The sequence below is a fragment of the Capsicum annuum genome, chromosome 4, assembly GCF_002878395.1.
Source record: "Capsicum annuum cultivar UCD-10X-F1 chromosome 4, UCD10Xv1.1, whole genome shotgun sequence".
In the NCBI taxonomy this organism is placed as follows: domain Eukaryota; kingdom Viridiplantae; phylum Streptophyta; class Magnoliopsida; order Solanales; family Solanaceae; genus Capsicum; species Capsicum annuum.
The window spans coordinates 198,007,723-198,012,780 of NC_061114.1; positions in this window are offsets into that span (position 1 = coordinate 198,007,723).

A 5,058-nucleotide genomic window follows, 5' to 3' on the forward strand; every position below is an offset into this window, starting at 1 on the left:
TCTTTAAAACGCTTCGAATAGTTAGATCTTAGATTTCAACCTAAAAAGAAATATAGAGTATTAAAAGATAACTACACTATAAGGTGTAATTTCAATCAGGGTGAACATATTTTACATTCAGAAGATAAACAATATAATACAATAATAGATTTTATAATAAACTCAAGCGAAAAAATTCAGGAAAAAGATAATAGTATAATAAGAATTTTAGAAGAAATATAAGCTACTCAAAATATACATAAAAAGACGCTAGATAAGATAGAAAAAAAATTAGATTATTTAAAGTCACAAGAAATAGAAATAGACAGAAAAGTTCAATATTTAAATCACAAATTTAATTGAGAAAAAATACCTACAAAATTAGAAATATAAAAGCTAATAAAAACTATAATAGAAAAATCTAAAGAATTAGAAGTAAAAACTACTCAATTAATATCTAAACTAATAGAACAAGTAGAAATTATAACAACAGAAATCAAAGATTTACAAGTAATAACAAAAAGATTAGAAGAAATATCACTTTCAAGAGTGAAGAAGATATAAATTATAGTAAGGCACTAGAAAAATCAAAAAGCTATCATAGCGAACCAGAAGGATTATCTAAGCATATACCTTCAAGTATAACAGATAAAATTTTACTAAAACAAAACAATACTATAATAGAGTTACTATTAGACTTACATAAAAAGATAGATATTTTAATTAAGGGTAAAGAAGCTCAAAAACCCGTTCAGCAAGAACCAGAATTACCCGAACTACATAAAAAGATAGACATCCTAATAAAAAGCAAAGAAGCTCAAGAACCACCAAAAAACTACCTTGAAATAGAAGAACTTATTAATCAGTTAAAAAGAATTGAATTAACACCTAAACAAGAAAAAAAAATATAATAAGAAAACCACAAAAATGGACTTTCTATCAAATAGACGGAGAACCATCGAAGGAGAAGAAAGACAAAGAATACGTTTCTCTGAGAACAAAATAGGAAATAATAATATATTATCCAGAATATGTAAAAGACAACCAAATATAGAGCAAAACCAAGAACTAAATGAAATAATAGATGTAGATAGAGATTTTCAAATTTTCCAACAACATCAACTAAAATTACTAAATCCTAAGACATTATATAATGCAGGACATTTTTCTACAGATAATCAGCTATATAGACATTATAGAGAAGAACAAATATCAGCTATAGGAGAAGATTTTAAAATACTAGATTTAGTAAATGCTAACTCCTTAAGACATATAAAAAATAATAAAATGATACTAATGCATATGGGTTTAATTGTTATAGAAATAAAAGGCCTAACTAGAAAAAATCTAGGATCCAAAGTGTTAATAACAATATATGATGATAGATGGTCAGACATTAAAAAATCAATAATAGGATTAACTGAAGTAGATATGACAATTAATGGAGGAATATTCTATATAAGTCCAGATTTTTTAATGAACTTAAATGAATTTGGAAAAAATATTAAAATAGGAATCCAAACTAAAGGGTATGAAGAAATGAACAGTGGTAATAATTTATTAATGTGCATAGGATTTATCGGAAAATAAACTTTAAATAGTAATACTAAATTTAAACTAAAAGTAAATGATGTAGTAGAAATAATGGGACATAAAGGCATAAGTTTAATAAAACCAATAAAAATAGACCCAGAAGTATATGCAGGTTTAGAATGGAATATAAATAAATTTAATAAACCAAAAATCCTCAAGCCAGACTCTCATTTATTATACACTACAAGCAAAAGAGAAACTTCAGTTAGATTTACAGATTATAATTATACAACTAAAGGAAATTTACATGATGTCGAAACAGAAAGTAATATAGAAACAGAAAGTGAATTTATGAATATAGAAATTCTACAAGAAGGTTATGAAGTAGATATGGTAATAGAAAAAGCTGAAAATTTAGCAGAGGAATATAAACATATAACTTTTAAATGTAAAGCATGTCAAAAAGATGAAATGAAAATACAAGAATGTATAGAACATTTTAAAAATTGTTCTGAAAGAAGTGATAATTTAGGATATTGAAATAAGAAAGAACTATTTCTTGAAAGAAAAGATGAAGACATAGTATCTGTATTAAGTTCTACAATAAGTTATAAAGAACTAGCTGAATTAGAACCAACTAGCTCGTCAAGTGCTAGCCCATTTCAACAGACAAACCCTAATCCTCAACCAATAGATTATAGTACAGGACATGTACCTAGAAGACCGGCAATACGGATAAATCTAGATACAGAACTTAGAGGAGATAATATAAGACCAGCAGGTAAGAGAATGCCAACAGAAGAACCAATTAAACTACAAGAAGGAGGTAGTAAAGGTAAAATTCTAAATATAGCAGCACACGACCCACAGATGTGGGATACAGTAATAGATCTATGGAAAGGAATAGTAACAGCAGATTACTTAAGACATTATATAGAAACAGATACAGAAACAATGTACAAATATTTGGAAACCTTTTTAGGAGAATCTGCAAAGGCCACATGGGAAAGTTTTAAAACAAACTGCCCATATGATTTCCAGGTTCTATTAAGTATGGGACCAAACCTCTATAATTTCACAAATAAAATGTATATGTTATTAACCGGAAAAGATCCAAAGAGTGGATTATTGGCATTACAAAAAGAAGCATTAATAAAACTAGAACAACTAAGTATTTCACATTGGGTATATATAAAGAAATTTCTACAAGACTATTTTTATTATTGCACTGTAAGTGGAAACACTTTTAATGAAGAGTTAGGTAAAAAATTATTTAATAAATTACCTGGAGCTTTAGGAAGAGAAATAGAAGATAGATGGTATAAAAGAGATGGTGTAGTAGCTAACTCAAACCTAAAATGGACAATAGGACATAGAATGCAACATATAATGGATATACTAACAGAAAAATGTACAAACATACAAATACAAAAACAATTAAAAAGAAATGAAATGAATTTCTGTAAATCTATTATATACATAACCCAAAACTATGATAAAAAATAATATAGAAAATATAAGAAGAAATATAATCAGAAACCATATAGTCGTAAACAATACTTCTTAAGAAAATCAAAAGCCCAAAAACCATGGTTAAATAGAGATAGACATGTTAGGAAATATAGAAATGATAGAAACTATAAAAATAAATTAGAATGCTATACTTGTGGAAGCATAGACCATTTAGCTAATGTATGTCCTAAAAGAAATAATAATAGAACTAGAAATTCTCAATTAATAGAAGATTTTTAAGAAACTTTACTAAATTAGACGAATATATGTCAGATACAGAAAGCATATACTCAATAATAAGTAAGATATAAATGATAAAGATAATTCTAAATCTGATTCTTCAGAATCAGAAGAAGATAATTTAGTAAATGAATTAGGACAGGAGATAGAAGATCTAGACTTAAACAATCTAGTAATCAATAATTTAATGAATGTCACTCAAGAATGTATACATGAATTCCAAAGAAACAAAGGTTTAGATAGTAATAGATGTCGTATATGCAATTGGTATCCAAGTAAAGATAACAGAGCTAAATGAAAAAAATGTTATTTAGAAGCTTGTATAAACTATATAGAAAACACCTTAAAGATAAAAATAGAATTAGAAATAAATAGCGAAAAAAAATATACAAATAATCAAATCTTAAATTTAAGAGTATCAACTCTAGAAACCCGAGTAAATAATCTAGAACAAAGATTAACAATCCTAGAAAAAGGAAAAAACAAAATAGAAGAATCAAATACACAAGAAGCTATACATTTAGAAAAACTAGAGGCAGAACTTATGAATTTAGAAGATAATGACACTAGCCTAATATGCAATGAAGATAAAGAATTCTCTACCATAAAAGTATTAGTAAAAATTAAAATTGAAGACGTAGAGATAGAAACTTTAGCACTAGTAGATCCCGAATGTACTAGCTGTCTAATTAATAAGAAAATAGTACCAGAACATTTATTAAAAATACTGAAAAGACGTATAACAGCTACCTAAATGGATGGATCGCAAAATAACTATAATTATTACATAGAAAATGCACAAATAAGTTTTTTTTTAAATACATGTAATAAATTTTACAACCCAATTTACAATGTTAATAGAATATTAGCAAGGGATTTAAACATAGGATCAGACTTTGTTATAGGACTATGTTTTTGTATCCAAAATAAAGGAGGAATGTCTCTTAACAAGAGATGGAATAATGCTTTTTAAAAATCTAACTTATACACCGGTACAAACAATAACATTACCAACAGTATATAGAACATTAAAAACACATAAAAAGAATAAACCATGTTGCGAAGATTGCCAAAATAACCAATGCCAAAATAATAACCTGTTAAAAGAAAACAAAAATTTAGAAGACAACTTAGAAGACTTTAAAAATTATCCTCTACTGAATGCAGAAGGGCAAGAATGCTTAAAAGACATAGAGAAAGACTACACTTTAATAAACATTGAAACTCAATTTTACAACTTTAAAAAAGGAACAAACACAATAGGAATAATAAATAATCCGAAAGACTTAGACAATGTAATAGCAATTTTAGATAAAATAGAAATAATAGGAGAAAAACCTTTAGCACATTGGGATGCTAACGAAATAATGTGCAAATTAGATATAATTAATTCAGAATACACCATAAAGACAGCATCAATAGAAGCTAATAATGAAGATATAGAAAAATTTGAAAAACAAATTAAAGAATTGTTAAAATTAGAAATAATTAGAAGATCAATATCTAGACACAGATCAACAGCATTTATGGTAAGAAACCATAGCGAGCAAATCAGAGGAAAAGCTCGTATGGTAATAAACTATAAAAGACTAAATGACAACACCAAAACAGACACATATAAGTTACTAGATAAAAGTGAGTTAATTAATAGAATACAAGGTAAAAAGATATATAGTAAGTTTGATTGTAAATTCGGGTATTGGCAGGTAAAAATGCACCCAGATAGTATAGAATGGACAACATTCACCTGTCCAGAAGGACATTATGAGTGGCTTGTTATGCCATTCGGACTAA